Source organism: Schistocerca piceifrons, chromosome X, assembly GCF_021461385.2.
Source record: "Schistocerca piceifrons isolate TAMUIC-IGC-003096 chromosome X, iqSchPice1.1, whole genome shotgun sequence".
Lineage (NCBI taxonomy): Eukaryota > Metazoa > Arthropoda > Insecta > Orthoptera > Acrididae > Schistocerca > Schistocerca piceifrons.
In genome coordinates this window covers 548234567-548255206 of record NC_060149.1, presented here as the reverse complement: position 1 = coordinate 548255206, position 20640 = coordinate 548234567, and the positions used below count along the sequence as shown (strand labels likewise).

At 40.7% G+C, this 20640-nt stretch overlaps 1 non-coding gene across 1 annotated transcript; it reads left to right on the top strand.

The window, feature by feature from the left end:
* Positions 1-20310: 20310 nt before the first annotated feature.
* Positions 20311-20385, top strand: Trnas-cga. The gene has a single exon. It is a non-coding gene; the product is annotated as a tRNA-Ser (tRNA).
* Positions 20386-20640: the final 255 nt, after the last annotated feature.

The window sequence follows — 20640 nt, the reverse complement described above, 5'->3', positions numbered from 1 at the left end:
ATCAGAGTTCGTGACACTTCCACGAAGTGACACTTGCACGGAGAGGTATGTGTTGACATTTCCACGGAGCCGAGGACACGGTAGGTAGTGGACGGGATGTTACACGAGTAGGATACACCGGCCTGTCCGCCGCTACCTGCGATGTATTCTGGGGAAGGCCAAAGCCCATTTCCTGCACAAAGTTACCAGTACGCACCATTTCGTAGTGTGAGTGGCTTTCTCCCAGAGTTTAGTACTGTAGCTGACCTCTCACTGGCAAGTAGTGTTACGTGTTTTAGTGCTGAGATAATAGAGTTCATCGGGACCACCAAAGGGACGCCTTTCACTGATTTACAACAGACACCAGTATATAGTGAGCTACACAAACAAACAGGAAGTGGCTTACTGGCGTTGAGAAACTATTAAAAACAATAAATTCAAAGGAAGAATATCCACAAAAAATAACGCAGTTTTAGGGGAAAGAAGAGATGTTTGTACTTCAGATGAAGGAGCAAAAGAAGTGTGAAAATATTTTGTCACTGAACGAAGCGGGCAGAAGAAACAGACTCCTCATAAGTTTACGTTGAAGAAGTAGGGCAGCTCTCAATCGAGGCTACATCATTACTATTACACAAAGTACGAAAGAATCGCTACGTCGCCTTAGGCGAAAAAATATGGGAACTACACAAGATCCCACATATTCTGGAGGTATATTCTTCCAAGGAAATAATTTTCTGATGAATGATGGTAGAAAATTTTTACATCCAGACGGTAACAGGGACCGAATGACAGAATACTGATGTTTGCCAGCGAAAATTTAAAAGCGTATTTACGAAACTGCTAATCATTCTTTGTGGATGGAACGCTCATGAGCTCGAGGAAGTTATTTTGACAGTTGTTTATACTGCACTCCGACCTTAATAGTTCTTCAGAGGAAACAAAAACCATTCCAGTTGTTTACGCTTTGCTGTCAAATAAAAAATGAGAAACATATGAACGCTTTTTTTAAAAAAAAAGGCTATTAAAACTAACGTGCCTGGAAGGAAGCTTGCATATCTGATGATGGACTTCGAAACTGCCATCGTCCAAGCAGCTAACAGTTTGTTTCCTGGAGCAGAGATTACTGGTTGCAGTTCTCATTTTAATCAATGTTTGTGGAAAGAAGGTCAATGTTGCGGCCTCGTTCCAGTTTATAAGAAAAACGAGGAAATATGCTGTCGCATATGAATGTGTTCTGCTCTAGCACATCTTGCCCTGGAAATATTGGTTGATGGTTGTGTATTCAGGAAAGCATGAATGAAAACCAAAAGCTTCAGAACTTTTTGACTATTTAGTGGACCAGTGACTCGATATCGACCTCATGCCAAGAGAGATGTGGAACTGCAGTGGAAGGCGCCATAGCACTAATAATGTCTCGGAAGGATGTAACCGAAGAATAAATAAGCCTACATTAATAATAAGAGTTCATCCGAATGTTTACTCATTAGTTCAAATGGTTCAAATGGCTCTAAGCACTATGGGACTTAACAACTGAGGTCATCAGTCCCTTAGACTTAGAACTACTTAAACCTAACTAACCTAAGGACATCACACACATCCATGCCCGAGACAGAATTCGAACCTGCGACCATAGCAGCAGCGCGGTTCCGGACTGAAGTTACTCATTAGTGAAAAATCTTCGAGAAGATCCAGAGTACCAGTCTGACCGACCAGTTTTAAACTTTGATGGGAAAAGAAGGAAAAAGTCAGCAATGAAGACTGACGGAACGATTGAAAAGGCTTTAACGAAACTTCGAACTGATGGTATCTTAAAACCATTTCTGGCTTGTGTGGACTACGCACGGAATTTACAGTGACGACTAAAACGCCAGAATCTTTGAAAAATTTGTGAATATTGGAAATTAGTTTAATGTAATTATTGGCAATTTTGTAAATGTTGTAAAACAATTTAATGGGGGACGAAACGAGACTACCTTCTCGTGCTTCTCGTGGTGTCCCCAGGAAACCACACAAATTGGGCTAAATGTCTTTTGAAATTTGTAAGATATTCTTTAAGGAAGACTGAGAAGACGATCTCAAAGGCCATTTCTTTTCTAGGGAATAATGGCAGCATTCACCTTGAGAGGTTCTTAGAATCAGAATCTTTATGGACGGACACCTAATATAAAATCTTTGCGGTGGAAACGCAGGCAAATGCAAGCAGTTAAATAAATACTTTCTCCCTCCGTTAGTAGGTAAGCAATCCAGCATGAAACTAACAAAAACAAAATAAATTACCATAAAAAAGTGCCTGGTCGCAGTTTTGAAATCTTTCAACGTATGTTAATTTCTAGTAATCCATGATTGCAGCAGGCCTGTTGAGGCTGCGCCTAGGCGGGCAAGAGCGCTCACGCTCGCTCGCCACCTGAGTTGTGAGCGTTCGCAGTAAAATAGAAGTCAGACGTCGTTATGTAGCGCAGCACGGCCGACTTGTAGCTGCCTTCATAGGAATGACCATGATTTGGTTCCGAGTAGCCTTAGATACGAACATACAGTTTATATGGCGGGATACTTAAGGGTAAACTCCAACCAAAAATTTAGCTTTTATTCTACTGTGCCGATAGCAACCAAATTTTAAAATCGTGTCTGTTATGTAAAGTTGTAGCAATACTGAAGCTTTGAAGTCCACAGCTTCACTGGTCTTCGAGTTTTGAACTTTTAATATTACTTTAATGGTATTCTTGAAAGCCAACTTTTGGTACTCCACCACAATTTTCATGCGCCGGATATTATAGGTATACTGACAAGATGCAGTTCAACGGTTCTGTGCATTCATTTTATGAGAAACATTAATAAACCGTTTTCACCGTTTATTTCAAATTTCAGCCTTAAATTTTCTTTAATTATTGATACATAAATGTGATGATAGACTAAACAAATTACATTTTCGATAATATTGATGTGTAGAAGTATATAAACACATCAAGACTACTTCCTCCATAAATTTCATTCAGCTTGGTGAATATTTATAATAAAAAGTTGGCACTCAGCTTAGAAAAACAAACTTATGGTAAAAAGGATTTTAAAATTTTATCAAAAAATGAATGTTGCTACAAGACACATACCCATTAAAATTCACTGGCACCATAACGTTTCCATTCCTGCTTACATGAGGCTTCTTCTTGTAATTTCAAGATCAGGGTAGCCTTTTTCTTGAATTTTCCGAATAAAAATCTACTCACAGTCTTCATGAGAAGCTGCTGTGGTAGAGATATCTGATTGTAAGCCAATACATATTTCCTTGGAGCTTGTTGACTGAACAGAACGGGACTTCAGTGTATTACCTAAATTTATATTTACACAGTCAACAGACAAAGTAATTGATTTCCAACGATTGCCTGCCAATTGTTTCGCCTCAGTTTTCCCGGAAATCTTGCAACTTCATTTTCCCTGTTTGAGTTTATGCCAAGGTCGGAGTAAAGATGGTTCTGTTTCAGGATGATAGAAATCAAAACTTATCTTTGACATCGTTCGGTGGGCCACAGCCCCTTACGCAGACAGTATTTCAAACGTTTCTTAGACGTACTTGTTATTCGAATACAGCCAAAGCGTTTTGAGATCTTAGAGTAAACACTCCAAAGATGTGAAATAACCATTAAGTTTTTTTTTCTTTGGAATAAATGAAATAGTAGGGTAGAGTCTCCCCTTAAAATGGAGAGTAGTTGTTTTTAAAGGAATGGAAAGTAGCATCGTGGTCGGGTTAGGAATTTCAAAGCGGTCAGGCACATCAACATCTACGTACCAATGCAGAATGCTTGATCCCGGCGGAGGTTCGAGTCCTCCCTCGGGTTCAAAATGGTTCAAATGGCTCTGAGCACTATGGGACTCAACTGCTGAGGTCATTAGTCCCCTAGAACTTAGAACTAGTTAAACCTAACTAACCTAAGGACATCACAAACATCCATGCCCGAGGCAGGATTCGAACCTGCGACCGTAGCGGTCTTGCGGTTCCAGACTGCAGCGCCTTTAACCGCACGGCCACAACGGCCGGCCCTCCCGCGGGCATGGGTGTTTGTGTTTGTCCTTGGGATAATTTAGGTTAGGTTAAGTAGTGTGTAAGCTTAGGTACTGATAACATTAGCAATTAAGTCCCATAAGATTTCACACACATTTGAAATTTTTGCAGAATGCCTAGTCTATATGTTTATTGTATGCAACGATGTCTCGATGCGCTTAGAGTTCTATTAATGTGTGTCATAACTTTGAACACGACGAAAAAATTCGGTTTACAACAGTGTAACAATAGATTTACATGCAAAAGATTATGGGCACTTGGAAGGCGAACAGCGAGAAGCCGAAGTGCAGGAAAAAAAACTCAGCTTTTAAGCACTATGACTGAAGGATGTATTCATTATACTGGAGCAGAGAAGTAAACTTCTTAATAATTTTCCAAACATTTTCACTATGAAAATACATTTTTGCTTTCATAAGGGACACTCAACGAACGAATCTACAGTTAGGTCAAGTTACTATACTGCTTTCCAGGTTGCAAAGGATTGCGCAGTTTCACTGATTTTCGGGTTATGTTGAACAGGAAATTCTGCTACAGCTATCTTATACACCTACGGTGTGACGTTTGCGGGATCATATTCATAGCAAAATTACTGTCGTAGACTTCTACTTGCCGAAAGTAAATTTTCATCACTTTACAAGTCTGTAGCTACGATTATATCGATGTTTAGACACGTACATGCTGCTTTTTTACGCAATGAAGAGAACGAAACCCACCCTCAGAAGCTCACTGGCAGACTCCAACTAAAGAGCTTGTCTTCGAATTAGCATTACTCGTAAAGTGGTAACAGACATTGATCCTTTAGTGAAAAACAAAATAAATAATATTCATTGATATTCTGTGTTTTATGTTTAGCGTTTAAATAAAAGTGACACGAAATATAAATTTGCCGATCTACATTTTTGGGCCTAAAACGGCAGTCAGCATAGGCTGCAACAGTCATAAGAAATATCATATTGCTTACTTAGCAGCTCCCCGTTGTTTTCATCACCAAGATGTTTCAAAGAGACGTTGAATTTTATTGTCACTTCTCGTTAATACAACAGTGTTAAAAATAGTTTGGCATGAAACGCGTTAACAAGCCACCTTGAAGCGCTACATTGTTGCTCACTGCTGTGGTGTGAGCACGAGCTAGCTAGCACTTCTCAGTGTGTCTGTACTTGTAAAAAGCCGGTTAGCTGTGCACGAGCCCCAGGCTCTGTCGAAGCGTCACTGCGTGCAAATGTCACTCCGTGCAAGTGTTCCAACCCCACGTAACAGCGAACAGTTCACTCAGTGATCTGGGTGTGGCCATTTTCCGAGAGAATGAACAGGATGGAACGATTGTTGCCCAACCGATAGCTTGTGCGAGTCGCATACTAAATAAAGCGGAAAAGACTTACACACTAACACAACTAGAAGCTCTCGCTGTTCTTTGGGGTTTTGTGAAATTCTGGTACTAGATTTATGGACGCTTAACAAAGGTGTATGCAGATGACCAGGTATTAGTTTTTCCTGTCAGTCAAACTAACGCCCAGCCGACTTACCAGGTGGGTACTCTGATTACAGGAATTTAGGCTCCTGATTCTGTACACCCCTGGGTCGCTAAGTATAGTAGCAGACGCATTATCTTGTAACCCGATCAGGCTTGTACGAGGAAACGACGGAGAATTCCTCGACCTTATGTACATGAACGGAGTGACTTTTGAAAATTATGTTGGGTCAGCTCTGAGTAGCATAGACACGGAGCAGGAATAGGATGACAACCTTAGAGCTATTAGGATTTTGATTCGTGATGATAATGAGGTGCAATTAAGAAGGTTATTCATTCTCAGGAAATGGATATTGTTTTTTCAGACGAAGCGCAGGTAGCAATCAGTTGCTAGTGTACATCCTGGAGAAATTAATAAAAAATACGTGTAGTACACCCATCTTAGCCATGGCCATCTGGGAGCATGAAAATGTTGTTGCAAATTACGACAGGCGTCGTATTTCAACAGAGTGGAACATGGAAGAAGAAGGGTACTTTCAACATGTAAAATCTGTCAGAGAACCAAGCACTGGACAGTGAACATTCAGGCCTCCTTGTTCCTGATAGCCCCGTCATATCGAAAAGAACTGGGTGCCACTGACCTCCTAGGTCCATACCGACGACAGCGAATGGCTGTATATACATGCTAGTCGTGAGTGAATTAGTGTCCAAATATGTTACGTACACCTCTCTCAGGAGCGCAACCTGCAAAACTGTTTGGTGCTGGTAAGTTCCTATGGGACCAAGCTGCTGAGGTCATCGGTCCCTAGGCCTACACACTACTTAATCTAACTTAAACTAATTTACTCTACAGACAACACACACACCCATACCCGCGGGAGGACTCGAACCTCCGACGGGTGGAGCCGCGCGAACCGTGGCAAGGCGCCTGAGACTGCGCGGCTACCACGCGCGGCGCGAAACTGTTGCTACAGCCTTCCAGCTACACTTTTTGGCAGATATGGGGCTGGTTAAGAAAATGATCTCTGACAGTGGACCACAGTCATATCAGTGGAGGACCCTGCTAAGGAATCCTAAAATTAAACCTGCGTTTTTATGTCGCTGGCATCCGGGCTCAAGCCCAGCTGAGACAGTAAGAAGGAGTTAGTGAAGTTCTGCAGAATCTACTGCCATAGCCAGCATCGCAAGTGGGGCAAATATCTGGAGGACTTTCAAAAGATATAAAATGAAATCCCACATGGCGCAACAGGGGTAAAGCCCCATATTAGTGTTGAGGAACTAGTCTCTAACGGACTGAGTAAGAGAGCTGGTAAATTTTCCGTCAACAGATAGACTGCGACATTGCGAAATAATTAAAAGGGCCATTGATCAAACTAACGAAGAAGCGATGAGGAGGAAGGAGGAACAGGAAGGAAAAATTAGACACCTAAATCTCCAAGTTGGGAACAAAATACTGGTTTAGAATCATACGCTTTCTAAACAGAGTCGATTCCTAGGCTGTAAATTTTTAATTCATTCTCAAGATATACTAAATAAGGAGAGTAGCTCATCCCAACGCAATACAAATCCAAACGATTTCTCGAACGTCAAATTATGGAGATCATAAAAGAACAGATAAAAAGTAACGACCATGCCTGAAATGGCATGGAAATAGGAACTCCAAGGTGAGCATCAGGTCTAGTAAGCTGAAAGTGGAGTAACTAGAGAAGATTTGTTGCCATACGGAGGTTGCATACTTGAACAGAGTGAAGGTCAGTGGAAACAGAACTCTTTATTAGTTTGCACCAAAGTAGCATGTTGTGTTTAGGTTGTTTGCGGCAAGGGAGTGTGTTGTATTTATGTTACGGAAGGATGTTGTTTGCACCAAGGGAACGCGTTGTATTTCATATTCCGGTAACCAAGGGCTCCAGAAATGTGTTTTCAATTTCATAGGAGCCGGCCGCAGTGGCCTAGCGGTTCTAGGCGCTTCAGTCCGGAACCGCGAGACCGCTACGGTCGCAGGTCCGAGCCCTGCCTCGCTCATGGATGCGTGTGATGTCCTTAATTTAGTTAGGTTTAAGTATTTCTAAGTTCTAGGGGACTGATGACCTCAGATGTTAAGTCCCGTGGTGCTCAGAATCATTTGAACCATTTTTATCGCATAGGAATCTGTTGTAATGAAGACGTTGTTGTAATGAAAATTTTGTACCTTAAAGGTCAGTGGAGCTCTTGAAAAGTGTGTGGAAAACAAAAGAAAATGGATCAGAAGAGGAACGATGCTCAAAATTGACTGATATGTAGGCAAAGATAGCGGAAGTACTGTGAAAGCAAGGAGTACCTAATAACGCTTTATTTTTAACATAATGAACTTGACTAGAGCATAAGAAATGGGTAATAGCTGTATCATGGAAATATTTGTTCTTTTCTTTGTTGACAGGGTTCAAATGGCTCTGAGCACTATGGGACTTAACATCTATGGTCATCAGTCCCCTAGAACTTAGAACTACTTAAACCTAACTAACCTACGTACATCACACACATCCATGCCCGAGGCAGGATTCGAACCTGCGACCGTAGCAGACGCGCGGCTCCGGACTGAGCGCCTAGAACCGCTAGACCACCGCGGCCGGCTGTTGACAGCGTTTTGTTGAACGTGGATGTGAGAGATGGCTAATGTTGACAGTTATTGCTACACCAGGTCGATGATCACCCTCATCCAGGCCAACGGCTACTCTGTACTAGCGCCACGTCACGCACGCAGGCCGGTAGGGACGGTATTATGCCTTGGGCTTCCATGAGACTCGTCGTAGAAATATAAGACTCTGTGAAAATTACTGTTAACCATCTCTTGGGCATAACTGCTCAAATGGGCGATAACTGGGCTACGACTGGAGAGTGTCGGCATGCGTTCGCTTAAATCGTGTGCTCGGAGTGTGAAAGTCGTCCTATGAACAAGCATCAAACAGCTCGAATAGTTAGCGCCCTCTGTGGTGGCAGACGTATCTGTTAAAAGATGAATGCCTTGTTAGAATATCTGATGTGGAAGCACGAAGTAGTTCCTGGTTTAAACGCCATTTAGAAAACGACTGACCAAATTATATGTTAAGCGCTATGCTGTTAGTGCTCGATAACTGGCGACTTCTGATACTACCACTGTGTGCCGCGGCTGACGGAGACACAGCACTTTGAATAACGTATGGAAACCAAATAATACAGTGCTACATCTACAAATAACATTAACTTGTATCAGTGAACTGTAACTTAATAGCTTTTTGATTTAAAGGTTTACAGAGAGGCGTTTATGATAGATATCTCTAACGCTGGGTAACCGCGTAACGTTCGATTAAATATTGTTATGAATTATCACAAAGGAAAATTACTTACTGCTATACGTAAATTTATTACATCGGAATTAAAGTGTTTACGTTAATTGGCTAGGTGTATTTAGGTACTACTGGGGTAGCGCTATCAACTGACTAACGATATTAAGGATAAACGTATTTATTTACTTATCAGCGTCAAGAAAATATATCAGCGCAATACTAACCATCGCGGAGTAACATTAGCAAACAAAATACACATTAAATAATGCTATTAAGGCATCGTTTTCCTTATATTATTCATCCTTTGCTGCAATATACTTGTGAATATTTTTGATTGTGTTTGTGTTAACTGCAATTATCTTAATTTAGTGATTAAATAGCAACAGTATCAAGATAAGAAGTTTTCTTTAGCACCAAGCGAAAAGAGAATAGACGCAAAATGATCTTTTATTTGCATTTGTAGAATCGTTTTGTAGTGGCTACCTTTAACGAAGCAATTACACCAACATCGAAAATACTAAATTTAACATGTCATGAAAAAGAATTAAGATAACAATGTCACATCTTATGTCAAAATGCTCAGCACAGCGCTCGTGTGTTGATGCTTTATTATTTCATATCGGCCTATTGTTTCGACAGTTGCGAAACTGTGGGTGGGACAGTGGAAGTTGCAACTAATAATAAGTAAGCAACTTGAAACGTTGTGAGTTTACATAGTATTCGTAGAGTTGTGCTTGGGGCACAGTGGATAGAGGATGTGGCATTTGCACTTAGTAAAGAGCGGAGTTTCGTTTTGTTAGTGGCGACGGTACAGTGAAGACGGTATGAATGTATTTTTCCCGGCGGCATGCAGCCGCATATACGCTCAGCTGGGATACTTAGAAATTTCGGGACTGAAACCGAGTTATAGACTTTAAATTTAATTACCTTGGTGACAGATTGTGAAGCAGCATAGCAATAAACTTCAATTACGAGTTGCAACCGACTGATGAACCCAGTTATTTATTTGCTGCGAAGTATTTTTGATTAATAAACAATTCTGGTTAATACTTAACAACTGGCTATCACGAAATACAGAATGTTTCATTATTGTGTATTAATTCACAGCGTGCGGTTTTCCCTATTTGTGTTTCCCAAAGAATACCCTCTGCGTTAATACATAATAACGCGACAACCTGTAGTCATTCCAGTCACTCCAAGTATCATTTAATACTGTTAATCAGATCATATTTTTAATCTATATCATATTGTAACTACTTTGGACAGATGTAAAATCGTGCCTAGACTAATGGACAAACGGACTAAAATCGATAGTGTATTTAGTGACATACACTGAAACTCGCAAGCAACCACTAGGTTAAAAGGGTTGGGAAGTTGCATTTCTGAATGCAGACGCCATATGCCCCTCCCACGACAGGTCTTTTATGTATTATGCCTTACGGCAACCGCATGAGCGGCGGAGAAGAACGTCGGCTAAAACTTGCTGTGACTGACGCGCTGGATGTGATTATCTTATACGTGTCTATAGTCCAATCGGCTTGCAATCCCATCTTACATCCAAGAAAAGGCAATTTATAGCGTTTGGAATTCCGCCCGTGTGTCTTTTAAACATTGCTCTCACGCTAAAGTGTTGCGGTCTTTCCAAAGGTTGTAATGTGATTTCTGGTACCTTCTGCGAGCAGCACAGGTAAGATCGCCACCCAGTACAATTGGTTTACTAAGGGTTGCGAATAAGGAGGCTATTTTCTCATTATAATATTGGCGACATTGTATTTTATCAAGCAGACGCACGTATGTTGTCACGTGAATGTTGTTGAAGTTACATGAGACCACTCAGTCCGGATGAAGTACTGCCTGAGGTACACAACGGATACATTTTCGGAAAAGTATGATCGTGCGACTATTATGACTTCCTTGTAGCTTGAAATAGGGGCAGTTTTAGATGCCGCTGCTCGCTTTAAGACAGAACGCCACAGAAACTGTCGTAATCCGATAGCTTGCATGCAGAAACACTGCGGTTCATACTACCGTAACAATCTTAAAATTCTGCTTATTAGTTACTGCTTCATTTCAGTATCCATGTCATCTACCCTTGTCCAGTGGAATGTAATGTTTTTCCGTCCCTGACTTGATATCTGTTTTATTTGATTTTTTAAATGCATCTATCTTATTGAGCATACTGTTCCACCTTTCTGGCTTTTTGTTTTGGTCTGCTTACTCTGTCTTCCATGTTGTTCTACGTCCTATGCGACGGCCGTTTGGGTCTCTTGTGTGTCAGTTTTTTTGTGATTCCCCAGGCCCGTCCCTCAATGATGAACTATCTCATCGGAGTTTGCTTCCGATTCATCCGCTCGGTCGCCAAATGTGAGGCTTGGTCGGTGGGTGCATGTTTTTCGTCGTGAGCCTCTACCATTCGCCAAAAATTTATTGAAAGCACTTTACCTGATTGGTCGACTTCGTCACTACTATCCCTGTTGGAGGTGATGGTAGTTGTCGGAGTACTTGCTTGGGGGAAACTAATGTGACTGGTATCGCGTTCGACAACAGTCTAGTGCTTAAACATAGAGAGGTAAGGGTTGAAAGTGCAATTTATTCTCTTTATTGTACCCTGTCACATTTCCTAACCTTTGTGGTAAGATTTTGATACACCGTGCCCGCAAATATTCTACTGTCCCACACGCCTCATACGTTCACGATTTCCGTTTAGAAAGGATCAACATGCGATACCTTGAGTACCCATACACCGTCTTCTAAAATCCAACGCCCAGCTGACAGAAATTACGACGTATCCAAAAACAAATATATTTCTTTAACTAACCAGGTGTCGGAAACCCATCAAGGAAGACTTCATTTCGAATGAATTTCCTTTTTTTTTATTTACACTTCTTCTTACTGGATAGCATGGAATTTTCGTGATGTTTTGTACTCGTATTCTGCTCATCGGTGGCAGTGATTTACTCTATTAAGTTCCACCATAACCGATAACGAAATCAACAGTTCTGTAGTATGTATCATTTAATTCTTCACTGTTGCATTCTTCTGAGACGCTAGAAGACGAGGGTTCATTATCCTGACGATAATCTCTGCTCTCTTCTTGATCAAAGATAGCTTCATCTTCAGGCTATTCAGCAATAATTGATTTAAAGTTTTGATCACTTGTGCTGACTTCAGACGTTCCTCCGTCTTTACGGGTAGTATGGTATGTAACTGCGTTATGAGTAAGGAATAAAGTATACTTTTTCTGTTCATGGTACAAACCGCACATTCAGCCGAAAGGGTTCTGACATTGAGAAATACACTTACCTTCAGTTGTGCACTGGTATGTAACTTTTACAGTGCTTCTGACGTCTCAACAAGGAGTATAATTGTGCCAAACTGACAAATGTTATCAGTAATCCAGCTACATCAACAGGTCATTTTTGGTAAAACACAAACAAAGTATCGCAAAGGTAGTTATTTCTCTATAAGGTCTAGAAGACCCTGCCATGCATTGTACGATCAGCACTACAAAATTCATAAAATAAAACAGGTAATTTGACTTCCAACAAACAATGTTCCTTCTGATAAAAGTCAATTGTATTTCCAAAAATGACACAGGATATCAACTAAATAAATAGGCCGTGGTTACATCATCTCGAACTGAGGGCACCTACAATGGTTGCAGATGTGATGTTCCCCACGATGACCAGCGACAGAACTGGCAAAGGACCTTTATTTATTTCAAAGTTGATCGTTAAGAATTATAAAATTTTAGTTATTTTATTCATTTACCTGGAGGCAATAGTTTTATTTATTCGTTTATTTGATTAGTACTGAAAAGAAAAGAATGAAGTTATAGGACTCTACGTACATACGTAATGTAAAAAGTTTTATCACTATTCAATTGTTTTTTAGCTGTGACTGTAGCCTGAAGTTTAAAAAAGAATTGTTGGCAAAGAGCAACTGTGTTTAAGCGACAACCTGAAAATGATTCTCACAGGTATTAATATGTAACTGTGTAATATGACTGGTAATACCTTAATAAATCTGTTTGCTGAAGGAAATATGATAGCTAGAGAATTACGCATTAAAGCGATGAGAGCAGTCTCCGAATTGCAGAACAAGAAAACTGGTTAAATATAAATAGTAAATAAGAAAGAGGACTGCTCGTGTGAACATAATCTTTATGTAAAATAAATACGTTGCAGTCTGCAAACTTAACGGCAAAAGGAATAATAAATTAAGCCATCTAAGCACTGGTAAATATGTCAGGTAGATAGCTAAGTCCGTGCTACTGATGTTGTAATTAAATTAGGATGACAAAGCAGTAAATGTTGTTATGTATAGATCCACTAAGCCACAGCAATGAACTTGTGAGTGGGAAGGAGATTTTTTATTACCTCCATTTTATTTCCCTTTAATTTAAAAAAAACCTGAATATAAGTTATCTACAGTGTGGGTCAGCAACATAGTTGCAATAGAATCGTTGAATTACTTATTATATTGATGGAAGAAAACGACGTATATTTACGTGCAGTAAATGTTATTCCGTATTGAGATTAAGATTGAGTATGAATTAACTGTGAAGTGATTTAATACCACTAGTGGTACCAAAAACGTCCAATGAAGTACCTGTATGTATATTTTTGTGCATTATGTGAAAGATTATTTGGTGCTATTTTACCTTAACAACATGAGGGGGAGCATATGGGGAGTTATTTCTAGGACAAGGATGCCAGTTTACATGAAACTTCATTACAGTCGCTATGGAGTGTTGGGTGAGAAAGGATGAATTACTTTTCTTTGCTGGAAGTAAGATAATAGGGAAGGACAACAATGATAAATGTATTTATGGTAACAAGGAGGTATTGTTGATCGTAGCTAAGAATATTTCTTGAGGTTGACAATTATTGTAGTGAAGAATATTACAGAGACATCAAAAGGTAGGTACTGGATAAGTATTATCTGGTCATATCTACAGGCATAATAAGAAAATATTTGTGATAATGTTATCAATAATTTATTACCAGTGGATTTAAATTTAGACATGTATTTAGTATTTCTAAAAGGTGTTATGTGATTATAATATTGAAAAAATACGCTGGTGGAAAAAATCGCAATACAAAGAAAAGTAGAGTGACGAAATTTCGGGAATACAGTTATCTATGTAACACATTTAATCGAACAACGTTGCAAGATCACAGGTTAATGTAAGTGCGAGATAAGGCACTGCAAATGTGAAATGCTGGTACGTTAATAATCGGTGTAGCCTCCAGAATGTTGAATGAAAGCCTGCAAACGTGAATGCATTGTGCTGTACAGGTGCCGGATGTCAATTTGTGGGGTAGTTCCGTGCCTGTGCACTTGGTTGGTCAATACAGGGACGGTGGATGACGCTGCAGTTGTCGTCCGATGACGTCCTACATTGGACGATTTTCGACGTAGCTGGTAATCGAGCAGACCAAGACAACATGTCGACACTCTGTAGGGCATGTTGGGTTAGAACACCGGTATTTGGGCGAACGTTTTCCTGTTGGAAAACACCCCTGAAATACCTGCTTATGAATGGCAGCACAGTAGGTCGAATCACGCCGAACACGATGGTCTTCCCTCTCGGTAGTGCCACGTGGTCGTCCGGAGACCGGTATTCTTGCAACCGTACATCCTCATGACCACTGCTGCCAGCAATTACGTACAGTGGCTAAGTTCCTGTGAAGTCTTTCTGCAGTATCGCAGAAGGACCATACGGCTTCTCGTAGTCCTATTCCGGCTTCTCGTAATCCTATTACACGACCTCTTTCAAAAAACATTGAGGCGTTGATAATGACGTCTTTGTCGTCTTAAAGGCATTCTTAACTAATATCAACTCACTATGTCCAATTTCAAAGGTAACTAACGGTCACGACCGTTACAATGTGTATTTAAAGCAAACCAGATTTACATCAACATACCGTCGCTATAAGCGTCACTTTCATTCTACTGACGTGAAAAATGTATGTACATCATCTTTAAGATGTAAAAACACGCTTAACAACTTTCGTTCATGTCGCCCAACACCTTCTTGGTGCTGTGGTTTTTCTCCCCGTCAGTGTATACACATTTATAGCATGTGAAGGTCAGTTTACAATTGATCCACCTTGGTGTTTGTTTGGATCGACACAGCAATTTAGAGAGCACTGTTTGACTTAGCGAGGACGTATGTGACAGTTCGTCGGTAACGACCTTCGGTACGTAATGGTAATCCTCGTCTACGTCCTGAAGAAAGGAAATTTTATAGATTAACATTGCTGCGTAACTAGGGGAACTACAGTTGAGGGGATGTCATCTGATAATGTTTGCGACAAACTGTTGCAGAAAGCTCTTTACTGTAACAAGCCGCTCGGAATCCAGAGGGGCTGGGGAAGATGAAATTTCCTAGCACCCGGCTGAGTGAGCAACGACAGCAGGGCGATAATACACTTGCAGCCAAAAAACGCCGGGACACTACTGCTGCAGAACACGAAAGTTATATTAATGTTGTTATACGGTAGTCTTTCTCATGTATTCGTAATCGACTGACGTAATACTGTTTTTGCTCCATATCAGTCTTTAATTCATCTGACAATGGGTCTGAATTAATTGAATTACTTAAAGGATAATTGGAGAAATACGGCGCATGTTAGAAACCTGTGCTTTTTCAGGATATATGGGAAAATGAGATATAGCATTTGTACTTTTGTGATTGGTAATTTTGAGCTACTGAAGTGACAGAAGGTTGCAGTTATTATTGATTCGGAGTTTGGAATTATTCAATTTTGTTTCAGAATAAGTGAGAGTAAATTAATCCATGTATTTTTACATTATGCAAGTAGGGAAGAAGCTTACTTAACATTTTAGGCATTCAAATGCTAAACATTTTAGTCAGGACCCTGTTTTAACTAACCGTTTTGCAATTACTGGGGATTATTTTTAGGCCTCTACTGCAGATAGTCTCACCTGAGCCAAAATTAGTGTTTTGTGAGCGCCGAGGATAAGGGATGTGTGAAAGCAGTCAGACAGTATAAGGACATTTAATAAATCATCTGCCGATAGGCAGATCGCCACAAAATCAAACACGACTTCTGTGAGCAAGTAGCCTACTAAGCAAAATTAAGTATGTCAACCTAATTTTCACGTCTGTAAAATGTTTTTATACATGCCAGGTATACGTGAAATATTCTATTGCTTAACTTACAGGTAACTTCGATAACTATTTAATGTTGTATTCAGATTTACTTTATAATCTCGTTGCTACGAATCAGGTGATTGAATACCTCTGTTTTTCCCCAAGTTTTTATAGGGCGAGAAATGCTGTAGGTAACATTCTATTTCTGAAAGTGGCGTTGAGACACCGCGACGCTGGGTACAGTAGCCGACAGGTGTGGACCCTGTGCTCACCTGTCTGTGTAAATCATCTAGACACTTGGGTCGGGGTAGGACGAAGGCCCCAGAGATGTTGCTGGGGCTGGGCGGGGATGAGAGGACGATATTGGCGCAGGAAAGCTGCGCCGTGGCCTAGCCGCCAGTTGGATTTCGTCGGGCGAGATGAGAACGTGGTTTGAACAGCAGTGTTCTCCAAGTATACAAAGCGTTCGCTTAATTGGTCAAACATTGAAAATAAAGCACTTCTACCTGTTTAATTAAATAAATCCATCATCCTGATCCACACTTCAGTCTAATTGGTTAGAATACAGAGGAATTTATTTTAAAAAATGGATCCCCCACTCCCACAAGTAGTTGCTAAATCATAGCAAAAGTGTAAAAAAAGAAATCCGTGTGTCACAAATACAAGTGAACTAAATTCATAATCTTGTTCATGTAATAATAAATCACCCTGGGCACCCCACAGGTGCACTAGAGGTCCTCCATGGTGTAACTGTTGCATAGCAAGAGTGTACATTGTTTAAAAAAAGCCTCTCACACATACAGGTGATCTTCTTTATTCTTGTTCAAGTAATAAATCATGCAGTGTAATAATAAATCATGGCATTAGGTGCTGGTGTGTGCTAGGTACTGCCTCCTCATGGGGAGAGGGGGAGAATGGTGGAATTCCTTAGAACTGTCAAGGAAAATTTGACTTGTGATGTAATGTAGGCCGCCATCTTCTGACTAGCCGAAATTTTGGCTGGCATGTTTGATTGTGGCTTCATATAGGCAGTCGTTTTGGTGACCTTTCGACGATGTGCCATCTTGGTTGCCAGCTAAGCTGCCATCTATATTATTTTGGGAGAATGATGGGTGGAGTCTGGATTTTAACACACGCACAGGAACTCTACTTGGCGTACTATAATTAATTCATGTCACCCAAGGTGGTGAGGATTTGTTTACAGCATGCTAATAAATAATCCAGGATACTGTAACTTTGCGGCTTGCAAGAGGGAGGAGGTACAGGTCTTTAATACTGTTGTCAGCCAGGGGGACAAGGATTTGAATAAGTTGTCGGAACTAGACAATAAAATTTCCACCTCGGTACAATCCGCGCACCTTTACTGAGCACTTTAAAAATGTACTTCTCCGTTATCGTACAGGCGACTGGAGGTGCAGTGCTGTTCTAGCACGTACTTGTAGACATGCAGCATTGAGGAGTGTCGAAGGTTTACCTAGGAATCGGTCAAAGGCTGCCTCTTCACAGGCATGTCTTTAAAGTGCTCAACAAAGGCCGAAGGTGTTGTCGAACTGTGAGATCTTAGACGGTCTCCTTCCACGAGCCAGTGTCATAGCCCCCCCCCGCTCCACCAATTTCGTGATCACGCCACAGGAGGGCATGAAACTAGAGGGATGGAAAAGTATGATTGCCTTTCGCTGCTTGGGATCAGGTTAAAATTTCCCCGAAAGGTTTTGAACGGTCCCTAGTGTTGCCAGCGTATTTAGCTGAGCAAAAATTGCAGTCACGTCACACTCCAAAGCGGTCAGATGTCATTCAGTGCAGTTGCAGCCCCAAGGTGTCCTTAGAGAAGGGTTGATTCCTTCAGCGCTTGTCGTCTGCGTGAGAGGTTGTCAACAACGTCGTTATGTTGCACGTCGTACTGCAAAATGTCGTTTTAGTTCTTGAAATGTGTGTAAATGAACGCCCCAAAGCAAGGGCTGGTTTCATTGACACGATTTATGCCACCTCTTGAGGTCTTTTCGTTGCCGTTCTGAGCGGCGATGTGACTGAAATTATTTCCTCAGTCATCCATAAGAAAACCGCGGGATTTCAATACTTGAATCATGAGCGTAGCGATTCTGACAGTCATTGCAGAGCAGTCGATTGAAGTGGTGAGATGTGGTTAAGGGAGGTATGACGACCTTGCTATCGTATGAAATGTCCACGGTGCGGCTAGACAGAAGTGTGGTGAAATTTGATGCCAATACTACCGAAGTAATCCACGTTACACCTCACGTGAACTTCTGAGTTCTGGCCTTTTTTTCGCATTTGTTGTCACCTTGATGCCTGGATCTTTGCCGAGGCTGAGGGTGATGTCGCAGAGCACAACGCATTTTTACCTTTATGGAGGAAGATAGTAATGGGAAAAAAGTGTAACTGCTCTGTATTAGTTGTTGTATTCCATATAAATATGCATCTAGTTCTGTAGAAATAATGTAATGAAGATGCTGTTAGCAGTGTATTAAGAGGAGCTCTAGTACAGACAGTAGGGTTGTTTCTATGTCAGTGCCATAAGGGTCCGATCACTCCCCCTCTGTCCCTCTCCTCCTCCCCTCTCCCAACCCTAGATGGCAATTTGTCCTGGCACAATTCAAGATGGTGGCTAGTACTAGCACAATTTAACATAGGGATTTTATGTTACTTATTTTTTAAACAATTATGTTGTTGCAAGGGTGCTCGTTATTTTAGTTATTTATTGATTCTAACATTTACGTGAAACAAAGCATATGCTACGAGAGCTGCCATACCCCTGAATCCAGACTCACGAATGAGGCTGCCTCTGCCCAGCTCTTGAAGTAGCTAAAACAGCACGTCCCGTCAGCGATGGAGAATTTGTGAAAGAATGTTTTGTTGCTGCCGCAACAGTTTTGTGTCCAACAAGTCTTCATGTTTTTGAAACAATTCATCTGTCACGGAGAGCGGTTTGCAAGCTCACTGAAGAAAGGGCACACGATGTCGAAGCTCAATTGAGAAACTGGATCATTGGTTTTCTTTCCATTAGCATTGGACGAAAGCACAGATGTATGTGATGTTGCTCAACTAGCAGTCTTTTCGTGGGGAGTTGATGCTCAGTTTAATGTGATTTAGGAACTCCTCGATTTAGTGCCAATGCATTACACAACAACGTGTAGTGTAACGACGTATTAGTTTTTCGTTTGATATATGACCATGTGCAGACTTCGTCACCTACGTCAGTTACAACCCACTTCAAAAATGATTTATATTCTTTTTAAATTGTCATAGAATGGTTCTTGAACGAAACTGTAAAACATCAGTTGAGTCGTGTGCAAAGAATTACATCACTTGGGCCAATTGGTTTTTGTAACTTTTTCGAATTTAAATTTCGTTTGTTTCTCCTCAGAAATTATATTGACACACGTTATCTTGATCTAATCGATATCAGAATCACACATTAAATAAACTTTTTAGATTCAAAGTTTCGGTGAACGCCGTAAGAATCACGAATCTTGTCAAATATATTATTAATCCGTTCACATAATTCTTCATAAATAAATCTTCAAGACACGTGTTTCAACTTTAGTAGCATACACTATTTTATTAGCTTCCTACACATACAGACGTGAACTTGAGCGTTGAGAGTTAGTGACTGACATTTCAATAAGATTAGGCTCTATAGGACGTCGTTGTTGTACAAAAAGAGTATAAAAATTCATTTTTAATTTTTAGAAGCACGACGCAACAACTCGGTTCCAGGATCTTCTGTTGCTCCTTGGCTGTCGACCCGCGACGTATAGCGGCCAGCAATTTCCTCTCTGGTCGCGGCAACGAAGATGCTGTCCCCGTTCGTTGCGCCGCCCTCTCCGTACATGAAACACATAAAAAAAATACAAAACTTTTAGATAATTCACATCTATTACAAATAATAAGAAAACACATAAACAAAACTAAATTAAACTTATAGTCACCTGCAAACTGGGCTGACTTTGGCGGATGGGTGACGCTTAATTTCGTCCCACTACAAACGGCCGACGAAATGTTTCCGTGCGCGGAACATATAATAGAGAAATACGAGCTATGGTGGGAAAAACTTTCATCGATTGCAACAGATGGGGCTCCTGCAATGTTTTTGCTTATTGTTCTAACATATTACCTTAAGAATTAAATACTGATTTCTGCATAAACATAAGTCTCAACTTTTTGATCTTTTAAAAAATATAGGTGCTGAAACTTCCTGGCAGATTAAAACTGTGTGCCGGACCGAGACTCGAACTCGGGACCTTTGCCTTTCGCGGGCAAGTGCTCTACCAACTGAGCATGGTTCGCAGGAGAGTTTCTGTAAAGTTTGGAAGGTAGGAGACGAGGTACTGGCGGACGTAAAGCTGTGAGGACGGGCCGTGAATCGTGCTTGGGTAGCTCAGTTGGTAGAGCACTTGCCCGCGAAAGGCAAAGGTCCCGAGTTCGATTCTCGGTCCGGCACACAGTTTTAATCTGCCAGGAAGTTTCATATTAGCGCACTCTCCGCTGCAGAGTGAAAATCTCATTATGGAAATATAGGTGCTCTTAGTGACCTTAATAAATAATTTTGAAAACATTAATGATTTCAGTTCTTTTCATTTTATTAATACCATAAACTTATTAAATTTTAAGTTGTTTAAGAAATTATATACACTTTAAAAACTTCAATACTACGTTTTAGTCTTTTAAGAATAAGTGAGAAATTGCTTTACATCGC